Consider the following 27,732-nt stretch of genomic DNA (forward strand, 5'->3'; position numbering starts at 1 on the left):
CTCTGCCCCCATCCAAATCTCTGGAACTAATCAGGTGCCAATCAATATAAGGGAAGTTAAAGTCACCCATGGTAACAACCCTGTTATCTTTGCACTTTTCCAAAATCTGCCTCCCAATCTGCTCCTCTGACTCTCTGCTGCTTCCAGGGGGCGTAGTGAATACCTCGAATAGAGTAACTGCTCCCTTCCTGTTCCTGACTTCCACCCAGACTGACGCAGAAGAGGATGAGGTTACATTACGCACTCTTTCTGTAGCTGTAATAGTATCCCTGAATAGTAATGTCACCCCTCCTCCCCTTTTCCCACATCTCTATCCCTTTTAAAGAACTGAAATCCAGGAATATTGCGAATCCACTGCTGCCCTGGTGCCAGCCAAGTCTCTGTAATAGCCACTACATCATAATCCCATGTATGTATCCAAGCAGTCAGTTCATCACCTTTGTTCCTGATGCTTCTTGCATCGAGGTACACACATTTCAGCCCTTCTGCCTCACTACCTTTACACCGTTTATTCTGCTTCTCTTTCCTCAACGCCTCTCTGTATGTTAGATCTGGCTTTACTCCATGCACTTCTTTCACTGCTCTACCGCTGCGGGTCTCATCCCCCTCGCAAATTAGTTTGAACCATCCGAAGCCATGCTGGCAAAGCTACCTGCAAGGATATTGCTCCGCCTCGGGTTCATGTGCAACTCATCCCATCTGCACAGGACCCACATTCCCCAGAAGAGATCCCAATGATCCAAAATCTAAAACCCTGCTCCCTCCACCAACTCCTCAGCCACGCATTCAACTGCCATCTCCTCCAATTCTTACCATCACTATCACGTAGCACTGGCAGCAATCCTGAGAACGCCACCCTTGAGGTACTGTTCTCAGCCTTCTGCCTAGTTCCCGAAACTCACACTTCAGAACCTCATCCCTCTTCTTGCCTATGCCGTTGGTCCCAACATGTATCACGACTTCTGGTTGCTTACTCTCTCGTACCAGGATGTCGTGCACCCGGTCAGAGACATCCCGGACCCTGGCACCCGGGAAGCAACAAACCATGCGGGTGTCCTTCTCACGTCCACAAAATCTCCTGTCTGCTCCCCTGACTATAGAGTCTCCAATGACGACAGCTCTCCTCTTCTCCGTCCCACCCTTCTGCACCACAGGGTCAGACTCAGTGTCGGAGGCCCTGCCAATGTGGCTCACACCTGGTCGGTCGTCCGCGCCTACAGTAACCAGGACGGTAAACTTATTATTCAGTGGAATGGCTACGGGGATGTTCTGCGCTACCTGTCTGCTCAGTTTCGCTTTCCCCCCTCTGACTGTTACACAATGACCTGCTTCCGACAGCCTAGGTGTGATTACCTCCCTGTAGTTCTCATCTATGACTGCCTCATTCTCCCTTATGAGTCCAAGGTTATCCAGCTGCTGATCCAGATTCCTTACATGGTCTTCAATATCGCCCAGCCGTTTGCACTTCTGGCAGATGTGACTCTGCGGGAGATGGGCGTCCCCGCAAACTACCACATCTCACATGAGAGGCACATCACCATCGCAGAAGACATTGTAAAAACTAACTGCGAGCAAACTTGTCCTCCGTCTCTTCATTGCTTTAAGTATTGCACGTTGGAAGGACAAGCCAGGGTAGAACATACAGGGTTAATGGTAAGGCACTGAGGAGTGCAGTGAAACAGAGGGATCTGGGAATACAGACACAAAATTCCCTAAAAGTGGCGTCACAGGTAGATAGGGTCGGAAAGAGAGCTTTTGGTACATTGGCCTTTATTAATCAAAGCATTGAGTATAAGAGCTGGAATGTTATGATGAGGTTGTAAAAGACATTCATGAAGCTTAATCTGTAGTATTGTGTTCAGTTTTGGTCACTAAATTACAGGAAGGATATTAATAAGTTGGAAAAAAGTGCAGAGAAAGTTTACAAGGATGTTGCCGGGACTTGAGAAACTCAGTTACAGAGAAAGGTTGAATAAGTTAGGACTTTATTCCCCGGAGCGTCGAAGAATGAGGGGAGATTTGATAGAGGTATATAAAATTATGATGGGTATAGATAGAGTGAATGCAAGCAGGCTTTTTCCACTGAGGCAAGGGGAGAAAAAAACCAGAGGACATGGGTTAAGGGTGAGGGGGGAAAAGTTTAAAGGGAATATTACGGGGTGCTTCTTCACACAGAGAGTGGTGGGAGTATGGAATGAGCTGCCAGACGAGGTGGTAAATGTGGGCTCTGTTTTAACATTTAGGAATAAATCGGACAGATACATGGATGGGAGGTGTATGGAGGGATATGGTCCGTGTGCAAGTCAGTGGGACTAGACAGAAAATGGTTCGGCACAGCTAAGAATGGCCAAAAGGCCTGTTTCTGTGCTGTAGTTTTTTCTATGGTTTCTATGGTTTCTTCTAAATACTATTAGTTAATAGCAATACTGGACTCCGAGGTGTTTTCCATTTCTGCTGATTCTTTAACCCGTCGCGGGTTACGTGACCGTAGCCACATTCAGGGAGCTTCCAACACGGACCGCAAGATCCGTCTGCTCATCAAAGCTGCTTCAGCTTTAACAGCAAGCTATCTCTTAGTATTTAACCGGTCTAAACACCGTCTGCTGTTTATCCACCACCGTCTGCAAGGGATGACATCAAAGCCGCAATGACGTGCGTTTCTCAGGAAAATAAAAATGAGGAAGGTGCAGGACATGTGTATTCCAAAAATGAAGAAGTTCGCAAATAGTAAAATAGTACAGCTGTGGCTGACAAGGGAAGTCAAGTCGATAGTAGAAGCAAAAGAAGGTGGGGGGGGGGGTGTGAAGGGACGGTGTGGAGGGAGATTCACTCTGTGTCTGACTCCGGGGGTGTGTGATGGGATAGTGTGGAGGGACATTCACTCTGTGTCTGACCCCGGGAGTGTGTGATGCGACGCTGTTGAGTGAGATTCACTCTCTATCTGACCCAGGAGTGTGTGATGGGATGGTGTTCAGGAAGCTGCATTCTGTGTCTGACCCAGGGAGTGTGTGATGGGACGGTGTGGAGGGCGTTTCACTCTGTGCCTGGCTCCGGGAGTGTGTGATGGGAAGGTGTTGAGGGAGCTTCATTCTGTATCTTACCCCGGATGTGTGTGATGGGACGGTTTGGAGGGAGATTCACTCTGTGTCTGACTCCGGGGGTGTGTGATGGGATAGTGTGGAGGGACATTCACTCTGTGTCTGACCCCGGGAGTGTGTGATGCGACGCTGCTGAGTGAGATTCACTCTCTATCTGACCCAGGAGTGTGTGATGGGATGGTGTTCAGGAAGCTGCATTCTGTGTCTGACCCAGGGAGTGTGTGATGGGACGGTGTGGAGGGCGTTTCACTCTGTGCCTGGCTCCGGGAGTGTGTGATGGGAAGGTGTTGAGGGAGCTTCATTCTGTATCTTACCCCGGATGTGTGTGATGGGACGGTTTGGAGGGAGCCTCGCTCTGTCTCTGATTCACAGACATAGGTTCGGGGATTTTGGCGTTTAAACAGACTCCAGACAGAAATGGGCGGCAGGAAAATGTGTACAAGTTAATAAGAGGAATAGATAGAGTGGATAGCCAGTGCCTCTTCCCCAGGGCACCACTGCTCAATACAAGAGGACATGGCTTTAAGGTAAAGGTTGGGAATTCAAGGGGGATATCAGAGGAAGGTTTTTTACTCAGAGAGTGGTTGGTACGTGGAATGCACTGCCTGAACACTGGTGGAGGCAGATACACTCGTGAAGTTTAAGAGACTACTAGACAGGTATATGGAGGAATTTAAGGTGGGGGGTTATATGGGAGGCAGTGTTTGAGGGTCGGCACAACATTGTGGGTCGAAGGGCCTGTACTGTGCTGTATTATTCGATGTTCTATGTTCTATTTAAATGGTGTCTCACACGTTCTGCTCCAAAGGCGGCAAGCTGAACACCCTTTCTGTGGCCTCCACTCTCCTCTCCTTCCTTCCTCTTCCCTCAGCACACCATTCCTTTCCTATGATTCTTAAGTGGGTGAGTGAGCGGGGGCGTTTCCTGGTCCATATACAGAGACGTACAAAAGTTTGGGAACCCGTGGTCAAAATTTCTGTTCCTGTGAATAGCTAAGGGAGTAAGAGATAACTTGATTTCCAAACGGCATCAAGTTAAAGATGGCAGTTTCTTTAATATTTTAAGCAAGACTACTACTTTTATTTCATCTTTTACTGCTTCTAAATCACAAAAAAACGAAAAGGATCCGAGGCAAAAGTTTTGGCTCACAGTATGGTCAGTACTTGGCAACACCCCCTTAGGCAAGTATCACAGCTGCTCAATACAAGAGCACAGCACAGCACAGCATCGTACCAGGGGTCGGGGTGAGGAAGCTTTAATTTGAGTCTTGACCATTGGAGTGTGTGATGAGATGGTGTGGAGGGAACTACCCTCCATGCCTGACCCAGGCAGTGCGTGAGGGGACGGGGTGGAGGGAGCTTCATTTTGTGTATCACTCCGGGTGTGCCGGAAGGGACGGTGTGAAGGGAGCTTCACTCTGTGTCTGAACCCCGCAGTCTGTGATGGGTTTGTGCGGAGGGAGATTCCCTCAGTTTCTAACCCTGTGAGTGTGTGATTGTGCAGTGTTGAGGGAGATTCACTCTGTGTCGTTATGGGAACCAGTGGCATCGATAGGAAAGGGAGGCGAATTTGCAAAGTTATGTATCTGCAGGTGTGGCCGGAAATACAAAGAACATCCAGGTTAACACGTGGCCAAGGAGTTGGGATCGGAACGAATGCTTCAGGTATGTGGAGCATTGGGCTGTCTTCCAAGGAATGTGCGACCTCTACAGAGAGACGGTTGCATTTCCTTTCAATTCAATTTAATGTAAGTTTAATTGTAATTCCACCATACGTGAATACCCATGAATACAGCCAGGACGAAGCTGATAAACACAACGCCAACAATCACACACGGCACAGTGCACTCAAAATGTGTATAAGAGAGAAAGATAGCAATCACATGTAGTATATCAGTTAACCACATTCACGCAATATTTACACATGCGCGCGTGTTCACACGCACGCACACACATATACACTTGTGTATACACACACACACACACACACACACACACACACACACACAGACACACAGACACACACACACACACACACACACATACACGCGGTCGCGGGCATATATATAAACAGCTTGAGGACTTGGGCAGTTTGCATGTCACCAAAATCGGCTATCTACAACAGAGCCTGTCTTCTACTGAGCGAACACTAGGGGGCAGTATAGACTCCAGCCTCGAAGCCGCGCAGCACCGCCGCACGTTGTGCACCTCCATCAAATTCCAGCATCTGCAGATTTCCTCCTGGTTGTGCACCTCTCTCTCAGTTTATGCCTGAACTGCAGTGGAACTAATATCCCAGTGGGAAGGTTTGTCATAAAAAGGGGTCGGTGTGGTGTTTAAACTAGAGTTGCGGGGGGAAAAGAATCAGAATGCCTTAACAGATTGTGGAGTCATTGTCGGGACAGATGTTGTTCAGACCTCAGACAATGTCAGGAAGCAAAAGGTTGAGCCTGCCGGGATTCATAATCTGATCTGCGTACGTCTCAATACAGAAAGTATTGTACGAAAAGCAGGTGATCTCAGGGCAGGGTTCAACGCCTTGAAGCATGATATTTTAGCCATTCGTAAGACTTGGGTGAAGGAGGGGCAGGTCTGTTAGCTCAACCTTCCTGTTTACCGCTGTTTATAGTCGAGCTAAGGCATATTTCACTTAGGCTGAGGAGCTGCTTTACTAGTCAGGGAAACCATCACAGCGGTGCTCAGTTAGGGTACACTGAAGAACTCGTCTAGGTGAGGCTTTAGATAGATAGATAGATATACTTCATAAATCCTAAGGGAAATTTGGTTTCGTCACAGCCGCACCAACCAAGAACAGAGTGTAAATATAGCAATACAAAATCCCCAACAATAAAACAACAAAATGCAAACTATGACAGATGGAAAATCAGTCCAGGACCAGTCTGGTGACTCAGGGTGTCTGACCCTCCATGGGAGGAGCTGCACGTTCCATGGCAATAGGCAGGAACGGCCTCCCGTGCCGCCAGCGCTGTATGACGGTGGAATGTGGCCGAAGTCCAACAGTAAAAAGTTCAATATCCAGTTTGCAAACACGTTCCTCGATCGTAATATACCCCGGATGACACTATCCGTTGTTAGCCAGAACAGTAAGCACCCAGCTCCTTAACCCTTACCACTCTCAGTGCACTCTCGGTCAGCCGGAACGGTAATGCCCACCGAACTCCTCTTCTCCAAAAGTCTCCGTTGTCTCGACCCGATCCTCTGTCCTCGGCTTTGCGATCCCCCTCTGCATCTTCTGCGTGTTTCCCTCCGGATTTCAGCAGGGGTGTCCGCCGCTCTGCTCGCTAAACTGGCCGGCATTTGCTGGTCCGTGGAATACACAATGCGACCTTGCTTCTGTCCCGCGTGTCGGGATGCAAACCGCAACCATTTCCAGCGCCAAAGAAAACCCAAATAAAACTCTCTCTACCAGCATGTTAGAGAGGGTGCAACTTCGACGTGTTACCGTGAGAAAAAATATAAAATAACGTAAATTAAAAAGTAAGAAGAAGAAAGTAAGAATAGATCGGAACGGCTGGACCAAGCTGCATGCAGGACCGGCGCATGCGCACTAGGATGTGTGGAGCTGAGGATTAAGAAAAGTATGAACTCACTCATGGGGCTACATTAACTACCACCTCAGATTCCCAGCGATTCAGAGGAACAAATCTGCAGAGAGTTCGGAATCTGTTGAATGAACCATCAGGTTGTGATATTGGGTGATTTAAACTTTGTTGGTATTGACTGTGAGCCTCACACTGTGAAAGGACCAGTGCAACAGTTTGTCAAATGTTTTCAAGACAGTTTCCTTAATCAGTAGGTATAAAGTCCCAACGAGAGAGTGAAGTACTTGATATGCTCCTGCGGAATGGAACAAGGCACGGGACAGAAATGTGTGCAGATGGCCACTTTCCATCTAGTGATGGTAATGCCATTAGATACAAGGTTATTATGGAAAGGGACAGACATGACTTGAGGTTTAGATCCGTATTGAGTTTTAGAACAATACGTGACGCAAATAGACCAGATAGCGTGTGTCTTTCACACCGGAATGGAAATGCCCTAGACGTGACATTAAAGAGGGGTATTCGCAGTATACCTGCCCGGGAGTATGCGCTTGCATTGGGCGGCGATGGTTGGGGTGTGCTGTGAGTGCTGGGAAGGCTTCAATATGAGCCGGGCACCGAGAATGTGTGATGGGACGGTGTAGAGGGAGCATCGCTCTGTCCTTGACTCCGGGATATTTTCATGGTTTGATGCGATGGGAGCATCCTTCCGTGTCTAACTTCGGGTGCGTGCAATGGGACGGTGTGGAGGGAGATTCACTCTGTGTCTGACCCCGGGAGTGCGTGATGGGACAGTGTGGAGGGAGCTCCACTCTGTGTCTGATCCCGGGAGTGTGTGATGGGACGGAGCGGAGGGAGCTTCACTCTGTTTCTGATCCCGGGAGTGTGTGATGGGACAGTGTGGAGGGAGCTTCACCATGTGTCTGACCCAGGGAGTGTGTGATGGGATGGTGTTGAGGGAGATTCACTATGTGTCTGACCCCGGGAGTGTGTGATCGGACGGTGTGGAGGGAGATTCACTCTGTGTGACCCCGGGAGTGTGTGATGGGACGGTTTGAGGGACCCTCACTCTATGTCTGACCCTGGGTGTGTGTCATAAGACGTTGTGAAGGGAGATTCAAACCGTATCTGATGCAGGATCTACGTGATGGTTCGGTGCTGATGGAGATTCACTTTATTTCTGAGAGTGGAATTATATGATGAGATGGTGCAGAGGGAGCAGCACCCTGTGAAGACCCCAGAGGTGCGTGATAGGACGGAGTGGAGTGAGTTTCACTCTGTGTTTGATCCCGGGAGTGTGTGATGGGACGGTGGGCGGGAACCTCATTCTGTGTCTACGCCGGTAATACGTGATGGGACAGTGTAGAGGGAGTTTCACTCTACCTAACACTGGGAGCGTGTGTAGTGACGCTGTGGAATCAGGCTTCACTCTGCGTCCTGTTCTGGGAATGTGTGCGTCGTGGGGCAGCGACACCTAGTGACTGAAATTGGGAATGTGCTATTCCTCGCGAGAAAGCTCGCTTCACTCTGAGGATCCTGACTGTGTGATGAGATGGTGCAGAGGGAGTTTGTCTCTGCATTTCCATCGGGTGTTTGTGATAGGACCCTGTGGAACCAGCTTTGCTCTCTATCAGACACTGAGTCTGTTTCACGTGACAATTAGGAGGGGTTTGACGTGACAATGACAAGGGGTTTGACATGACAATGAGGAGGGGTTTGGCGTGACAATGAGGAGGGATTTGACGTGACAATGAGGAGGGGTTTGACGTGACAATGAGGAGGGGTTTGACGTGACAATGAGGAGGGGTTTGACGTGACAATGAGGAGGCCAGTGATGTTGTGGGGATGGAACTGGACTCTCTGACGGTGGAGTCTGAAAGGAGGATGCTGTCTAAGTTGCATGCCATCTTGGACAATGTCTCCCATCCACTAAATAATGTACTGGTTGGGCACAGGAGTACATTCAGAGACTCATTCCTCCGAGATGCAACACAGAGCGTCATAGGAAGTCATTCCTGCCTGTGTCCATCAAACTTTACAACTCCTCCCTTGGGGGTTCAGACATCCTGAGCCAATAGTCCGGTCCTGGACTTATTTTAAAATTTACTGGCATAATTTACATATTACTATTTAACTGTTTATGGTTCTATTATTATTTATTATTTATGGAGCAACTGTAACGAAAACCAATTTCCCCTGGGATTAATAAAGTCTGACTATGACTAGTCGCACTGTATCTGGCCCCCTGTAGAGTGCACATGGATGCTGCAGCGGTGGTGGAGGGAAGGGGTGGTGTTGGGGGGCAGCAGCTTCAATCTGCATCTGACAACGAGACTGCGCGATGGGACAGTGTACATGGAACTTCATTTTGCACCTGACTCAGGAAGCGTGTGATGGTTTGGTGCACAGAGAGATTCACATTTTTTTCTGACCCCCGTGTGTTTGTGATGGCACAGTTTGGATGGGGCTTCACTCTGTGTCGATACATGGAGTGGAGTGATGGGATGGTGTGGTGGTAGACGCTAGAAGTGTGTGATGGGACAGTATGGAGGGTGCTTCATTCTGTGTCATTCCCCGGGAGAGTGTGATGGGACGGTGTGGAAGGAGTTTTACTGTGTCGGACCCCGGGAGTGAGTGATGTGACGGAGTAAACGGGAGCTTTAATCTGTGTCTCACACCGGGAGTGTGTAATGATGTAGGTGTTTGAAAAATTCCCTCTCGCCAGACTCCAGGAGTGTGTTATGAGACGGTGTGGAGGGAGCTTCACTCTGCGTCTGACCACTTGTAACTTACTTTTGAGGGAATCCTGCAATTCCATAAATCCCTTTGCACCGTAGAATTTCGATGTTTTTTTTTCTGCATTTAGAAAGAAGTCTACACTTTATTTTCTTCTGTCAAAATGCGAGGTCACGCACCTCTAGACACGGTGTTACATCAGCCACTAGTTTGCCCATTTATCTCTGCTACTTCAGCACTGTCTGTAGATGGGAAATGTTATGACCGAGCTGCACTGACTGTGGTTTCCCGATGAGGAAGCAAAACATCTGCTGCAGAGGGAGATGCACTGCCCGGGATTTGGAGCTTGTGGATAAGAACTGAGGAAATGATTGTGCTGAACTCTGAGCTGTTGTCAATAAACCACAGCCTGATGTCGGTATTGCAATTGTACAGATGGTCCAAGACCCACTGGGGAGCAAGTGTGGTCGTGTTCGATTTGGCTACGAATAGCATGGGGAGGATACGTGACGAGGGATACAGGGAATTAGATTAAAGGGCAGGATCTCCACGTGTTGCTACACGTGCCACTGAACCCGGGGGGGGGGGGGGGTTGCGATGCAGTGGAAGGGTCTTCACTGTCTCTAATCCTGGCAATAAGTGATGGGACTGTGAGTGGGGGAGCCTCACTCTCTGTCTGACACGAGGAGTCTGTGTTCAGACGGTGTGGAGAGAGCTTCAATCTTTTTCTGACCCTGGAGGATGTGCAGTGATGGTGTGGTGGGAGATTCACCGTGGATCTCACCACCGGCGTTTAGATTGGTGTGGAGGAAACTCAGTCTGTGTCTGACCAAGGAAAACTGTTTTGGGATGGTGTGGACGGACCTTCACCCTGAGCCTCAACTCGTGAATTTGTGATTGGTGTGGAGGGAGCTCACGGTGTGTCTGATTTCACAGAGTGTGTTGAGTGGTTGCTGAGTGAGCCTTACTCTGCCTCTGATCACGAGAGTGTGTGATGGCACAGCGTGGGACAGTGGACGGTCTACACTCTCCGTCTAAACACATGCGGGTGAGTTGGTACGGAGAGGGAGATTTACAGTTCCTTATTCCTGATTTCCACTACAAACGTGTTCGAAGGATTGGGTCAGATAGAAAGACCGGTTTTATTTCCTGTCCACGTTAGAAACATCTTACGCTGGAACGACGCAACAATGTTTAAACTTTAATTCAAGTCTCCTCGAAATGAGTTCAAAGCATGAAGCGATATGTGTCACACCACGACGAGAGATATCCACATGTCTCCCACGTCTACCAGGATGAGACAAATATTGATGGGTCACTCTGCGCCGACCCATCACACACTCCCGGGGTTCGACACAGAGTGAAGCCTCCTCCACACCGTCCCATCACACACTGCCGGGGTCAGACACAGAGTGAATCTCCCTCCGCAATGTCACAACACACACTCCCGGGGTCAGACACAGAGTGAAACTCCCTCCACACCGTCCCATCACACACTGCCGGGGTCAGACACAGAGTGAATCTCCCTCCACACCGTCCCATCACACACTGCCGGGGTCAGACACAGAGTGAATCTCCCTCCGCACCGTCCCATCACACACTCCCGGGGTCAGACACACAGAGTGAATCTCCCTCCACACCGTCCCATCACACACTGCCGGGATCAGACACAGAGAGAAGTTTCTTAATCACCGTTCCATCACATACTCCCGGGGTCAGGCACCGAGTGAGGCTCCCACCGCACAGTCCCTTCACTCTCGCCAGGCCTCATACTCTGAATAGAGCTACATCCACCCCTGTCCAGCACACACTCCCGGGGCTAGACATAGAGAAAACCTCCTTCCGCACCGTCCAATCACACACTTCAGGGATGAGAGACTGAGTGAATCTCCCTCCACACCGTCCCATCACAGACTCCCGTGGTTTGATTGAGAATGAAGCTCCTGCTAGGCAATAATACACTAATTTTAATTCAACAGAATTTTGTTTCATTGTTGTCCGCTGTCCATACGGAAATTACTGGAGTGGAAAATGAGAATGGGTGAGGTTTGCTCTGACAGGGCACCGCTTTGTTGGAGTGTGTCAGCGACATTATGTTGGAGACTGACGTAGATCTCTGGGGAGCGAGTGGGTCGGTAGGATTAGATTGGAGACGGAAGGAAGAGTATCAGTGGGATTAGTATGGAGACTGGCACAGGGTCTGTGGGGAGAGAGTGGGTCACTGGGATTTGTTTGGAGACTGATACAGGTGAGAAGAGGGAGGCTCAATGAGAATAGTTTGGAGACTGACAGGGGGTTGCGGGGAGATCGCGGTGCAGTGTAATTAGTCTGGAGACTGACACGGGACAGTGCAGAGAGAATGGAGTGGTTGGAATATTTCGAGAAAACTCTTGGGGTTGTCTACTGGGTCTACTTTGCTTCTAGTGAGTCTGTTTAAACCTTCTTTGATAGGAAAGCGACCTTTAATGTCCTGTACAAGACATACTCCGGAAACATCGAATATATTGAATGTAAATCGTCCAGTCAGCATTCCTTTTGCAGTCGTGAAAAACACCATTTCATCTGCGATTCATCTGCCATTTCGGCTGCATCCTTGTTCTCGGATATTTCTGAAGAAATCCAGGATCTCTGTCGACAGCCACTGGGGGCGATTTGAATCAATTGACAACCCCTCTTTCATCCCGGTCTCTCACTCCCACTCTCACTCCCCCTTCATAACTGCCCTTCGCCCCTACTTAACTTCCCACTTCCTCTATCGCACCCTCCCTCTCAATCTGGCCCTCTCTTTTCTTTGGTCCTCCGACGTCCCTCTCTCAACCTATCTAGCCCAGCTCGCTCTCCCTCTCTCTCTCCCACTCACATCTCAATCCTGTGACCTCTGATTCTCGATTACCCGACCCTGGACAGAACGACTGTGCATACTCACCCTATCTGTGCCCCTCGTGGTTACATACATCTCTGTAAGGTCACCCCTACATTCCAAGGAATGAGGTCCTGACTTACCTCATCTGTCCATAACTCAGTTCCTCGAGTCCTGGCAACATCCTCGGCAATCTCCACCTGCATTGTTTCCAGCTGAATGGCATCTTTCCTGCAGCAGGGCACCCAAAACCGAACACCCTACTCCATGTGCGGGTTCACGGACGTCTCATACATCTGCAGCGTGAACCCCGCCCACCCCCCGCCACTCCAGTACTCAGTGTCCTGACGGATGACGGCCAGTGTTCTAAATCTCCTGTCCACCTGTATCGCATGTTTTGTCCCAGATTCACGATCTGATTTATTGTCTGCGACTTGTACCACCTAAGATTTGCTCTTCTGCAGCATCAGTACGGCGCAAATAAGTAAAATTAATGTAAATTACAAAATAATAATAAATACCTCTAAAATGTCGAGTTTGTGCTTATGTAATGGAGCAGGAGAAGAAGGTGTTCCGGTGTTCCTGACTCATTAAGTTTTCACGCTTCCCCGATGGCAGTAATGAACACAGGCCATTTCCCGGGGGTGAGGATCCTCAGTGATGGATGCCGCCTTCTTGAGGATGGCATCGGCAGTGGGAGCGGTGGTGTTCGTGCCGGGGCTGGCTGAGACTACATCCCTCTGCAGCCTCTGGCCACCCCGGTCGTTTCCGACTCCACACCAGGCGGTGATGCGATGGTCAGAGCGCCCTCCAGCGGACATCCGCAGAAATTTGCTCCTGTTCAATGAGAGACCAAATCGTCACAAACTCCTGACGTGGCAACACCTTCTGTAACGAGGGAGCTCTGGATGATGGTCAACACAAGTGCAGAGTAAGGTCGGAATTAACTCAAACTGAGACTCAAAATAAACTAGACGGTAGTAACGAGATACAAACTGTAAACCACAAACCACAGTACTACGGTTGAGCACTGAGTGCTCAGCACAAGCCCTTTAATTACAGACATTCCAGGAAGGAATGTGACAGGAAAACATTGGCAGTCCGATTCTTAAAGGGTAGGTGACAGCTACGCACACTCCAAGTGAGTCCACACCAGAGCCCTAATATAAAATCTTTGCTCTGGAAATGAATGCTAACCTTGTGTGTGCCTTCCTCACCCCTCGGAGAATCCAGCCTGTTGGTCTGCAAAGGTTTTCAGAGTTCTTACAGGTACTCCTTCGGAACCCGATGCCCTGCGAGATTTCACCCACCTGAAAGATGATTCCTACATGGGCCGTCGAGACAAAGGTCACAGAAGAGAAGGGGGCGAGCAGAGCCAAACAATGTGCCCCTCTCCAACGTATTGTTCAACTGCAAGGTGACTTCCCAGCTAGAGTACTTACTCACCCGTAGCCCTCTCTGTCTCCGTCACCTCCTACCTCTCCGACACCTTGACCATTTTCTCACCCTATCCCGCCTCTAAAATACACCCCGTCTCCGTGACTCCCAACCTCCTCTGCACCAATACCCATGTCAATCACTCCTTCTTCCCCTACTCACCCCCTTCCCGGTCTCTTTCAATCCTTCGCTCTTTGGCACCACTCACTGGTCTAGTCAACCTATCCCTTCTCTTCACCGTTGTCGGTCTCCCTGATCTGCTCGATCTTCTAAACCCCGCCAGTCTTTGTTATTACCAGCAGTCCCTGCACATTGTTACCAGCAGTCCCTGCACCCTTCGCTTCCTCCGTCAGCACCGTCCTCCCGTACGACCCACTTCGTCGTTAACCCCTCCTTCCCTGACGGCCAACATCACCGCAGTTATTCACGACGTACCCTTACTCCCCACCCTGGTTTCCGTCACCGCCTTCATTTTTCTACACACCCCGTTTTCACTCTGTTTCTCAACCCGGGAGTGTGTGTTAGGACGGTGTGGAGGGAGGTTCGCACACACTCACACACACACACACACACACACACACACACACACACACACACACAGACACACACACGCACACACACATACACACACATACACACACACGCACACACACATACACACACATACACACACACACACACACATACACACACACACAGACACACACATACAGACACACACACGCACACACACATACACACACAAACACACACACACACAGACACACACACGCACACACACACACACACAGACACACACACGCACACACACATACACACACAAACACACACACACTCATGCACATACACACACACACATACACACACACACACAAACACACACACACACACACACACACACACACACACACACACACACGCACGCACATAGATTTAGAAACATAGAAACAAGAAAAACACAGAACACCTACAGCACAATACAGGCCTTTCGGACAACATATTTGTGCCAAACATGTCACTACCTGAGATATAACTAGGCTTGCCTATAATCCTCTACTTTTAAGGTCCATATACCCATCCAATGTCTCTAAAAGGCCCCTTCGTATCCGCCTCCACCACCGTTACCGGCAGCTCTTTACATTCACTCATCACACACTGAGTTAGAAAGAATACCCCTGACACTCCTCTGTACATACACCCCAAAACCTTAACCCTGTGCCCTCTTGTGGCAACCGTTTCAGCCCTGGGGAAAAAGCCTCTGACTATCCACACGATCAATGCCTCTTATCATCTTATACACCTCTATCAGGTCACCTCTCATCCTCCGTCACTCCAAGGAGAAAAGGCCGAGTTCACTCACCGTATTCTCATAAGGCATGTTCCCCAATCCAGGCAACATCCTTGTAAATCTCCTCTGCACCGTCTGTATGGTTTCCACATCCTCCCTGTACTGAGGTGACCAGAACTGAGCACAGTACTCCAAGTGGGGTCTGACCATGGTCCGATAGAGCTGCAACATTACCTCTCGACTCCTAAATTCAATTCCACGATTGATGAACCGTATCCCGTTTTAACCACAGAGTCAACCTGCGCTGCTGCTTTGAGCGCCCTATGGAGTCGGACCCCAAGATCCCTCTGTTCCTCCACACGGCCAAGAGTCTTACCATTAATACTGTATTCTGACATCATATTGAACCACTTCATGTTTTTCTGCGTTGAACTCCAGCTGCCACTTCTCAGCCCAGTTTTGCATCCCATCAATGTCCCGCTGTAATCGCTGACAGCCCTTCACACTATCCACAGCACCTCCAACCTACTTGAGTCCCTGGGCTCTTGGAATCCCAACGTAATCTACAACAGAGCTTGACTTCTGCCGTGTGAACACTAGGGGGCAGCACAGACTGCAGGCCGCGCCACTCCGCCCCCACGTCGTGCAGCTCCTTCATTTCCTCTGCCAGCGAGCAGCTCTCCCTGTTTACACCGGAACGGGAGTGGAACTAATATCCCAGCGGGAAAGTTTGTTATTTGAAAGTGGGAGTGGAGGGGTTTAAACTAGAGCTTCAGGGGGATGAAAACCAGACCGCCTTAGCAGACAGCAGAGTGGTTGTTGGGGCAGATATTGTTAAGACCTCAGACAAAGTCAGAAAGCAAAGGGTTGAGCCTGCTGGGACTCATGTTCTGAGCAGCGTACATTTCAATGCAGGAAGTGTTGTACGAAAGGCAGATGACCTCAGTGCAGGTGCCAACGACCAGAGGCGTGATATTTTAGCCGTTTGTGAGAGTTGGTTGCAAGAGGGGCAGGTCTGTTAGCTCTATATTCCAGTTTACCACTTTTTGTTTTGTTGTCATGCTAATTCGGAAATAGTTCAGGGTGAGGAGCTGCTATACAAGTCGTTAACAATAGGACGGCGGTGCTCCGTTATTACAGCCTGGAGAACTCGTCCAGGTGAAACTTTGAAGTTGGAACTAAGGATTAAGAAAGTTATGAACTCGGACATTGGGCTACATTGGATACAAGGTAATTCGGGAAATGGATAGGTCTGACCTCGGGTTCAGTTTCGACTTCAGGTTTATATCAATAGGAGACGCAAACAGACGAGATAGCGTGTAACATTTACCCCCCGGGTGGCCCAACGTCGGTGGTGGGGAAACTGCTGGAGTCAGTTATCAAAGATGTGATAACAGCACATTTGGAAAGCGGTGAAATCATCGGACAAAGTCAGCATGGATTTGTGAAGGGAAAATCATGTCTGACGAATCGAATTGAATTTTTTGAGGATGTAACTAGTAGAGTGGATAGGGGAGAACCAGTGGATGTGGTATATTTGGATTTTCAAAAGGCTTTTGACAAGGTCCCACACAGGAGATTAGTGTGCAAACTTAAAGCACATGGTATTGGGGGTAAGGTATTGATGTGGATGGAGAATTGGTTAGCAGACAGGAAGCAAAGAGTGGGAATAAACGGGACCTTTTCAGAATAGCAGGCAGTGACTAGTGGGGTACCGCAAGGCTCAGTGTTGGGACCCCAGTTGTTTACAATATATATTAATGACTTGGATGAGGGAATTAAATGCAGCATCTCCAAGTTTGCGGATGACACGAAGCTGGGTGGCAGTGTTAGCTGTGAGGAGGATGCTAAGAGGATGCAGAGTGACTTGGGTAGGTTGGGTGAGTGGGCAAATTCATGGCAGATGCAATTTAATGTGGATAAATGTGAAGTTATCCACTTTGGTAGCAAAAATAGGAAAACAGATTATTATCTGAATGGTGGCCGATTAGGAAAAGGGGAGGTGCAACGAGACCTGGGTGTCATTATACACCAGTCATTGAAAGTGGGCATGCAGGTACAGCAGGCAGTGAAAAAGGCGAATGGTATGCTGGCATTTATAGCGAGAGGATTTGAGTACAGGAACAGGGAGGTACTACTGCAGTTGTACAAGGCCTTGGTGAGACCACACCTAGAGTATTGTGTGCAGTTTTGGTCCCCTAATCTGAGGAAAGACATCCTTGCCACAGAGGGAGTACAAAGAAGGTTCACCAGATTGATTCCTGGGATGGCAGGACTTTCATATGAAGAAAGACTGGATGAACTGGGCTTGTACTCGTTGGAATTTAGAAGATTGAGGAGGGATCTGATTGAAACGTATAAAATCCTAAAGGGATTGGACAGGCTAGATGCAGGAAGATTGTTCCCGATGTTGGGGAAGCCCAGAACAAGGGGTCACAGTTTGAGGATAAAGGGGAAGCCTTTTAGGACCGAGATTAGGAAAAACTTCTTTACTCAGAGAGTAGTGAATCTGTGGAATTCTCTGCCACAGGAAGCAGTTGAGGCCAGTTCATTGGCTATATTTAAGAGGGAGTTAGATATGGTCCTTGTGGCTACGGGGATCAGGGGGTACGGAGAGAAGGCTGGGGCGGTGTTCTGATTTGGATGATCAGCCATGATCATAATAAATGGCGGTGCAGGCTCGAAGGGCCGAATGACCTACTCCTGCACCTATTTTCTATGTTTCTATGTTTCTATGAGCTGTCTCATACCGAAGGGCACTGATTAAGATGAGAGGGGGTACGTTCAATGGAGATTAGTTTGGCAAGTTTATTTTTCACAGAGATTGCTTGGTTATTGGAACGTGCTACCAGCGCTGGTGGTGGAGGGAGATTCATAGACGTTCTAATTCCCTCTTTAACCAGCATGTGGGTGTGCAGAGAATGGAGTGAGATGGATATTGTGTGGGCAGAAGGAAATCTGTTTAACTGGTATATCACAACCTTTGGACCGAAGGGTCTGTTATGTTGTGTGATTTACGTTTTCTGCTTTGTAGAAAGAGCGGAGACTGATTTGATCAGATCGGGTGGGAAGAGAAGGGGGTTGGGTAGAACAAAGAATTTGATGATGTATCGACAAACAGAGGGAACGACCAGTTCACAGGAGGCATAGCCTATGAATAAGACACACATCGACATCGTCTTCAAACGGGCACTGAAATACCCCTCGTAGTCTTTTGATGTCACCGAGCAAACCCACTTCGTGACACGAACACGCCCCCCTCGTCACACCGACACAGCGTCAGACCCGGCACGGCAAAACAGAAACTTCCTCGCCGTGTGCATAACACCCTCCCTCAACAGAACCCCTCTCCATATCAGTCAAACATTTCCTCTCCTCGTCACCGTCACACATTCCCTTCACTACGCTACTCTTGCCTCCGTCACCCCTCCGCCCCTTACAAGCTACCCCGTCTCCGGGACACACTCCCTCCCCTGTACACTTCACTGTCTACTTCATCCCCTACCGTCACTACGCCGCTCCCTGTCCGTGTGACCTACTCCATCCATTGAAACCCCAACCCGACTTCGTCAACCTCTCCTTTTCCTATATTACTCCCTGTCTCTGTCACACGCACAATTCACAGCACCCATACCCTTTCCGTCAGCCCTCCCTCCCTTACAGGCTACACCCGGCACCATCACTCATTCCCTCCGCAACACACCTCCGTTCTCCCTTATGCTATACCTTCCTTGCGCCCCAGCCTGCTCAATCCCCTAAAATTGTCCCCATCTCCGTCGCCACCCCATTCGTCTTCCTTTCTGTGTCACAGGCAATTGTGGGGACTGTGAGTGAGAGGTGGCGTCTGGTGTTACACCTCTCCCATTCCACCGGATATCTATCACCAGGTTCTGAGCCTCGCCAAGCTCTGCGTGCACAGGGCGGTCATGCGGTGGAACAACACTTACATCAGTGACTGCAGTTTCACCACCCTTTACCTGGCCTCCTCTCTCCTCCCCTTCCTTCCTCTTCTCGCAGCACACCGCCCGGTCACACACACACACCATCTCCGAGAAACACACACAAATCGAGAGTACTGGAACGCCGAAGTGCTGGGTATTGGTGAGTGGGGAGACGGGGGGGTGGAGGGAGCTGCACATTTTTTCTGACTCCAGTACAGTGTACTGCGAAGGTGCGGGAGGTACTTCACACGTCTGACACCTGGATAATATTTTGCGTTTCAATGGTTGTCTGGCCAAGGTACTGTATTTAGTTCGGTGTGGAGGGAGCTGCACTCTGTGTCTGAACACGGGAGTTTGTAATGGGACGGTGTGAAGGGAGCTTGACTCTGAGTCTGACCCCGGGAGTGTGTGATGGATCGTTGCGTCGGGAACATCACTCATTGTATGTTTCCCGGAGTGTGTGATAGGATTGTATGGAGGGTGCCACCCTCAGTCTCTAACTCATAGTCATAGGTCAGAGGACTTCGGCGTTTAAACAGACTCTAATCTGAGATAGGGGGCAAGAAAATGGTAACTCACACTTTCTGCTCCACTGTCCTCCCCTTCCTTCTCTATGATTCTAAATTGAATAAGTGAGGAGACGGAGATCCTGGTCCATATAGGAACAAAGGACTTCGGTGAGTAATGTCAGGTAGTTCTGCAAAGTTAGGTCAGGGATTTAGCCATAAAATTAAAGAACATGACCATTACCCCACCCACTGAGATCAGACTCAGGAAGACCATACAGTCCAGCAAGTGGTCAAGAGTTGCTTTAGCTGGGAGGGCTTCAGAATTTGGGATCGGTGTGTCTTTTCCGAGGAAGGTAGGATCTGTACAGAAGAGATGGCAGACGGTTTACACCTAAATTGGAGGAGTTCACACGAGCGGGAGGAGTTGCCAGGACTGTGCCTGAGAGTTTGGTGGAGAGTTGTTAAACTGGAGTTGCAGGGGGATGGGACTCAGGGCTGCAGAGCAGAAAACGAGTCAGCGTGGAGACAGATATTGTTAAGGCCTCAGACAAAGGCAGGAATCAAAAGGTTGAGCATCATGCGATTGGTGCCCTGAGCTGTGTATAGTTCCCTGTAGGAAAATTTAAAGAAAGGCAGGTGAGCTCAGCGTATGAATCAACACTTTGAATTATGATATTGTAGCCATTATTGAGAACTGGTTGTAAGAGGAGAAAGTAGGTCAGCACGATATTTCTGGGTGCCCTATTTTTAGACGTGAGAAACCGGAAGGCTAAAGGACTGGGCAGAGAAAATGTCACCGCAGTGCACAGTCAGAACAGATAAGAGAACTCGTGTCAGTCAGGCTTTGTGGGTGGAAATGAGGCATAAGAAATGTATGATCATGTTCAAGGGGCTACATTATAGACCAGCCAACAGTCCGCTGGGTTAGGAGGAATAAACCTGAAGAGAGATCGTCGACTGTCAACGAAACAAAAGATTGTGAGAGCAGGTGATAATTCACTTTCCCCGTAAAGCCTGAGTCGGATACTGCAAAAGAACAACTGGGAGAGAGGTTTTTTTTTTCAAAAATGTTCAATACGTAGAGGTCTCAACGAGAATGAGAGACAGAGAGACAGAGAGAGAGAGAGAGAGAGAGAGAGAGAGAGAGAGAGAGAGAGAGATACTTGATTTCCTACTGCGGAATGAAACAGGTCGGCCCTCCAGACTATCCACAACACCCCCAAACTTCGTCTCATCAGCAGATTTACTATCCCATCCCTCCACTTCTTCATCCTGGTCTTTTGTAAAAATCACGAAGGGCAGGGGTCCCAGAACAGATCCCTGAGGCACACCAGTGTCACCTGCCTCCACGCAGAATATGATCCGTCCACAATCACTGTTTGCTTTCTGGGCAAACCAGTTCTGGATCCACAAAACAGTGTCCACTTTGTCTCCCACATAACCATATATCAATTACAGCACAGGAAGAGTGCATTATCTGCCCTTCTACTCCGAGCCGAACTCTTACTCTCACCTAGTCCAACCCTTCAATCAGCCCATAACCCTCCATTTCTTTCCTGTCCATATAGCTATCCAATTTAACTTTAAATGACATTATAGAACCTTTCTGAACCACTTCTGCTAGAAAATATTTCCATACAGCTATCACTGTCAGAGTAAACAAGTTCCCCCTCATGCCTCCTTACTTTCTCAGTAAGCCTTGCATTGGATACCTTATCAAATGCTTTGCTGAAATCCATATACACTACATCCACTGCTCTACCTTCATCAATGTGATTAGTCACATCCTCAGAAAATTCAGACAGGCTCGAAAGGCACGACCTGCCTTTGACAAAGCCGTGCTGACTATTCCGAGTCATATTCTGCCTCTCTAAATCTTTTCCAAAAAGCCCCAGGACATCCTCTTTCTATATACCCATACGCTTTAGCTTTTCCGTCCGCTGTAAGCCATCCCTGCAATCGTCAATATCCTTTTCTGTAGAGAATACTGAAGCACTGTATTTGTTAAGTACCTCTGCTATCTACTCCGGCTCCAGACGCACTTTTCCATTGTCACACTTGATTGGTCCTATTCTTGGTGTTAACCTATTATTGGTCTTAACCACACCTACTAAGAGACCTGACACCTGACCAAGTACCTTTCCCAATACCAGATCAGTACAGCCTCCCCACCTGCAGCGGTGGCGCTATGCCTGATCAGCAGTGTCACGCCCCCTCCTCTGTTGCCTCCCTCCCTGTCATTTCTGAAATTTCTAAAGCCCTTCGTTCCAAGTACCCATTCTTGACGTTGAGCTTCCAAGTCTCTGTAATGGCCACGATAGTAACCCTTTTGACAAGGATCCACACGGTAGGCTTATTCAGAAAGTCAGAAGGCTTTGGATCCAGGAAAGGTTAGCTAGGTGGATTCACAAATGGCTTGCCTGCAGAAAGCAAAGGCTCGTTGTAGAGGTCGTGGAGGGTTGATACTAGTGGTATCCCACCAAGGATTGGTGCTTGGAACTCAACTTCTCGTGATTTTTATTAGCAACCTAGATGTGTGGGCCGAAGGCTGGGTTTACAAGTTTGCAGAAGACACAAAGTTCGATGGTGTTGTGGATAGTGTAGAGGATTGTCGAAGATTGCAGTGAGACATTGATACAATGCAGAAGTGGGCTGAGAAGTGGCAGATGGAGTTCAACCCGGAGAAGTGTGAGGTGGTACACTTTGGAAGGACAAACTCCAAGGCAGAGTACAAAGTAAATGGCAGGATACTTGGGAGTGTGGAGGAGCAGAGGGATCTGGGGGTACATGTCCACAGATCCCTGAATGTTGCCTCACAGGTAGATAGGGTCGTTAAGAAAGCTTATGGGGTGTTAGCTTTCATAAGTCGAAGGATAGAGTTTAAGAGTCGCGATGGAATGATGCAGCTCTGTAAAACTCTGGTTAGGCCACACTTGTAGTACTGTGTCCAGTTCTCGTCGCCTCACTAAAGGAAGGATGTGAAAGTAGTGGAAAGGGTACAGAGTAGTTTTACCAGGATACTGCCTGGTGTAGAGAATATGCATTATCATCGGAGATTAAGCGAGCTAGGGCTTTAATCTTTGGAGAGAAGGAGGATGAGCGGAGACATGATAGAGTTGTACAAGATAACAAGAGGAATAGATAGAGTGGATAGTCAGCGCTTCTTCCCCAGGGCACCACTGCTCAATACAAGAGGACATGGCTTTAAGGTAAGGGGTGGGAAGTTCAAAGGGGATATTAGAGGAAGATTTTTTACTCAGAGAGTAGTTGGTGCGTGGAATGCACTGCTTGAGTCAGTGGTGGAAGCAGATACCCTAGTGAAGTTCAGGAGACTGCTAGACAGGTATATGGAGGAATTTAAGGTGGGGTGTTATATGGGAGGCAGTGTTGGAGGGTCGGCACAACATTGTGGGCCGAAGGGCCTGTACTGTGCTGTACTATCCTATACCCTATGTTCTAATGAAGTAGATTTTGAACAGTGCAGTGTAGCTTGCAGAGAGATTTAGGCCAGTTAGAAGAGTGGACTGAAAGATGGCAGATGGGGTTTAACGCTGATAAATATGAGGTGCTACATTTTGGTGCGGCTAATCAAAATAGGACATACATGGTAAATGGTAGTGCATTGAAGCATGCTGTAGAACAGAGGGTCTAGGAATAATAGTGCATAGTTCCCTGACTGTGGAATCACATGTGGATAGACTGGTGAAGAAAGCTTTTGGTATACTGGCCTTCATAAATCAGAGCATTGAGTATAGGAGATGGGATGTAACGTTGAAACTGTACAAGGCATTGGTAAGGACAAATTTCGAGAATTGTGTGCAGTTCTGGTCATTGAATTATGGGAAAGATATCAACAAAATAGAGAGAGTACAGAGAAGATTTACTCGAATGTTACCTGGGTTTCATCACCTAAGTTACAGAGAAAGGTAGGTCAAATATGATGGCAGAATATAGTCTTAATGGTAAGACTCTTTGCAGGGTGGAGGATCAGAGGGATCTTGGAGATCGAGTCCATAGGACACTCAAAACAGCGGCGCAGGTTAACTCTGCGGTTAAGATGACATACGGTTTATTGGCCTTCATTAATCATGGAATTTAATTTAGGAGCAGAGAGGTAATATTGCAGCTATATAAGGCCCTTGTCAGACCCCACCTGGAGTACTGTGCTCATTTTGCGTCGCCTCACTGCAAGAAGGATGTAGAAGCCATAGAAAGGGTGCAGAGCAGATTTACAAGGATGTTTCCTGGTTTGGGGAGCATGCCTTCTGAGAATAGGTTGAGTAAACTTGGCCTTTTCTCCTTGTAGCGACGGAGAATGAGAGGTGTCCTGATAGAGGTGTATAAGGTAATGAGAGGCAGTGATCGTGTGGATAGTCAATGGCTTTTTTTCCAGGGCTGAAATGATTGCCACAAGAGGACACAGGTTTAAAGTGCCGGGTAGTAGGTGGGTAGAGGAGATGTCAGGGGTAAGTTTTTTTTTTTTACTCAGAGAGTGACGAGTGCTTGGAATGGGCTGCCGGCAACGGTGGTGGAGGCGCATTCGATATGGTCTATTCAGAGACTTTTTGAGCTTAGAAAAATAGAGGGCTGTCGGTCGGCCTAGAAATTTCAAAGGTAAAAATATTTTCGGCACACCTTTGAGGGCCGAGGGCCTGTTTTGTGCTGTAGGTTTTCTATGTTTCTATCTCTAAGCGCACAATTACACCCAACCCCTGCTCCTGTTTTTTTTCTCTTCATCAGCTGTTCTTCTGCTGTTTTTTTTTGGTGTCGGTCTGACTCCCAGGTCAACACGGGCTTCCTCTGACAATGGTGGCTTTCACTTCTGAGCTCAGAGAGGCAGATAATTCTCGACAGGATGGACGGCAGCGAGACTTACATGAATGTGAATGTGAAGTTCGCAAAGACGGACACACCGTCTCCTTTCCGAGGTGAAAGGGGCAGAAATGACGGAAGGAGGGTGTTTAAATCTATGTTTGTCCACGAGGGCGTGTAACGGGAGAGTGTGGAAGGAGCTTGCCTCTACGTCTGATCATGGAGGAGGGAGTGGTGTGATGCAAAGTGCAGAGGGAGATTTTCTCTGTCTCTGACCCCAAAGGTGTGAGAACAGTCGGTGTGGAGGGAGCTTTTTCTCTGTGTCTGACCCAGAGGGTGTGTGATGGGATGGTATGGACGGAGCTTTATTCTGTATCTGACCAAGGAAGTGTGTGATAGGACGGTGTGGATGGAGATTCAATCTGTGTCTGAACCCGGCAGTGTGTGATGGGACGGTGTGGATGGAGATTCAATCTGTGTCTGAACGCGGCAGTGTGTGATGGGACGTTGCGGAGGGAGCTTTTCTCTGTGTCTGACCCGAGGGTTTTTGGAATGGGACAGTGTGGAGGGATCTTCGCTTTGTTTCTGAGGCCGAGAGGGTGCGATACGGCATTGTGGAAGAAACATCACTCTGCGTCTGACCCTGGGTTTGAGTGATGGGACGAAATGGAGGGAGCTTCACATGTCGTCTTACTCGGAAACTCTTGGATGGTCCGGTGTGGAGGGCGCTCCACTCCATGCCTTACAACGGGAGTGTGTGACTCGACCGGGCGAAGGGAGCTTCACTCAGTGTCTGACCGCAGAAATGAGTGCAGAGGGGGCTTCACTCTGCGTCTGACCTAGGGAATGGGTGATGGGACGGTGAGGAGGGAGGTTCACTCTGCTTCTGAGCCCGGGAATATACGATGGCACTTTATGGATTTAGCTTCACTCAGTCTTTGATCAAGAACTGTGCGATGCGACGCTATAGAGGGAAGATCATTGCGTCTGATCCCGGGAGTGTGTGATCGGACGGTGTGGAGGGAATATCACTCTGCATCTGAACCCGGAAGTGTGTGACTGGACCGTGTAGAGGGAGCTTCACTCTAAGTCTGTCCCCGGAAGTGTGTGTTTGATTGTTGCGTTGGGAACGTCACTCATTGTATGTTTCCAGGAGTGTGTTTAGGGTTGTATGGAGGGTGCCTCCCTCAGTCTCTGACTCATAGTCATAGGTCAAAAGATTTCGGCGTTTAAACAGACTCTAATCTGACATAGGGAGCAAGAAAACGGTAACTCACACTTCCTGCTCCAAAGGCTGCGATCAGTGAACCTTTTCTGTGGCCCCTGCCTTCCTCCCCTTCCTTCCTCTTCTCTCAGCACATCATTCCTTCTCTATGATTCTAAATGGAGTGAGTGAGCGGCCGGAGATCCTGGTCCATATAGGTAACAATGACCTCAGTAAGTATAGTCAGGTGGTTCTGCAAAGTGAGGTCAGGGATTTAGCCATTAAATTAAAGGACAGGACAATTACCCCACCGACTGAGTTCAGACACAGGAAGACCATACACTTTACCAAGTGGTCAGGAGTTGGTCTTGGGTGGAGGGCTACAGAATCTGAGATGAGTATGTATTTTCCAAGGAAGGTGGGAACTGCACCGAAGAGACGGAGGACGTTTTACACGTAATCTTGAGGGTACTTATGTTTGAGCGGAAGGACTTCCCAGGACTGTGCATGAGAGTTTGGTGGAGAGTTGTTAAACTGGAGCTGCAGTGTGATGTGATTCAGAGCTTCAGAGCAGATAACGAGTGGGTGTGGAGACAGATGTTGGAAAGGGCTCAGACAAAGGTAGGAATCAAAAGGTGGAGCATTATGCGACTGGGGCACTAAACTGCGTATAGTTCCATGCCAGGAAAAAAATAAGGAAAGGCAGGTGAGCTCAGGGCATGAATCAACAGATCGAATTATGATATTGTCGCCATTATTGAGAACTGGTTGTAAGAGCAGAAAGTAGGACAGTACGATATTTCTGGGAAACCTATTTTTAGACGCGAGAAAGCGGAAGAATAAAGGAGGAGTGGTAACATTACTGGGCAGTTAAAAATGTCACCACAGTGCGCAGTCAGAACGATTAAGAGAACTCGAGTAAGTGAGGCTTTATGGGTGGAAATAAGGAATATGAAATGTATGATCATGTTCATGGGGCTACATTATAGACCAGCCAACAGTCCGTTGGATTAGGAGGAAAAAAATCTGCAGATGGAACATAGAACATAGAACATAGAATAGTTATACCAACACTCAAAGCCTGCATCCCATATAACCCCCCACCTTAAATTCCTCCATAAACATGTCTAGAAATCTCTTAAACTTCACGAGTGTATCTGCCTCCACCACTGACTCAGGCAGTGCATTCCACGCACCAACCACTCTCTGATGGAAAAACCTTCCTCTAATATCCTCCTTGAACTTCCCAGCCGTTACCAGAAAGCCATGTCTTCGTGTTTTGACCAGTGGTGCCCTGGGGTAGAGGTGCTGGCTATCCACTCTATCTATTCCTCTTATTATCTTGTACACCTCTATCGTGTCTCCTCTCATCCTCCTTCCCTCCAAAGAGTAAAGCCCTAGCTCTCTTAATCTCTGATCATAATGCATACATTCTAAACCAGGCAGCATCCTAGTAAATCTCCTCTGTACCGTTTCCAATACTTCCACATCCTTCCTATAGTGAGGCGACCAAAACTGAACACAGTACTCCAAGTGCGGCCTAACCGGAGTTTTATAGAGCTGCATCATTACCTCGCAACTCTTAAACTCTATCCCTCGACTTATGAAAGCGAACTCCGCATAAGCAGTCTTAACTACCCTATCCACCTGTGAGGCAACTTTCAGGGATCTGTGGACATGTACCCCCAGATCCCTCTGCCCCTCCACACTACCAAGTATCCTACTATTTACTTTGTACTCTGTCTTGGAGTTTGTCCTTCCAGAGTGTACCATCTCACACTTCTGCGGGCTGAACTCCATCTGCCACTTCGCAGCCCACTATGCATCCTATCAATGTCTCTCTGCAATCTTCGAATCTGCACTATCTACAACAGCACCAACCTTTGTGTCGTCTGCAAACTTTCCAACCCATCTTTCTACCCACACAACCAGTTCTTGAATAAAACTCTGAGTAGTAGAGCTACTAGAACAGATCCCTGTGGGACACCACTAGTCACAACCCTCCAATCTGAATGTACTGCCTCCAGTACGACCCTCTGCCTTCTGCAGGCAAGCCAATTGTGAACCCACCTGGCCCAAACTTCCTGAAGGAGCCCATGCCTTCTGACTTTCTGAATAAGCATACCGTGTACAATATTGTCAAATGACTGACGAAAAACCATGTAGATCACATCCACTGCACTACACTCATCTATATGCCTGGTCATCTCCTCAAATAACTCTCTCGGGCTTTTTTGACGTGATCTGCCCTTCACAAAACCATGCCTGATCAGACCATTATTCTC

At 48.5% G+C, this 27,732-nt stretch overlaps 1 protein-coding gene across 3 annotated transcripts in view; it reads left to right on the forward strand.

The window, feature by feature from the left end:
* The first annotated feature begins 18,993 nt into the window (after positions 1 to 18,993).
* The window catches only part of LOC140207244 (uncharacterized), a 70,066-nt gene continuing 61,327 nt past the window's right edge, over positions 18,994 to 27,732 (forward strand). For 2 of the 3 annotated variants that reach the window (XM_072275682.1, XM_072275683.1), the window contains exon 1: positions 19,000 to 19,082. The gene's annotated coding sequence lies outside the window, so the exon portion shown is untranslated. Of the gene's footprint in view, positions 19,083 to 27,732 lie in introns of all 3 variants that reach the window. The other variant, XM_072275684.1, reaches the window with a different exon arrangement.

Source organism: Mobula birostris, chromosome 13, assembly GCF_030028105.1.
Source record: "Mobula birostris isolate sMobBir1 chromosome 13, sMobBir1.hap1, whole genome shotgun sequence".
Classification (NCBI taxonomy): Eukaryota; Metazoa; Chordata; class Chondrichthyes; order Myliobatiformes; family Myliobatidae; genus Mobula; species Mobula birostris.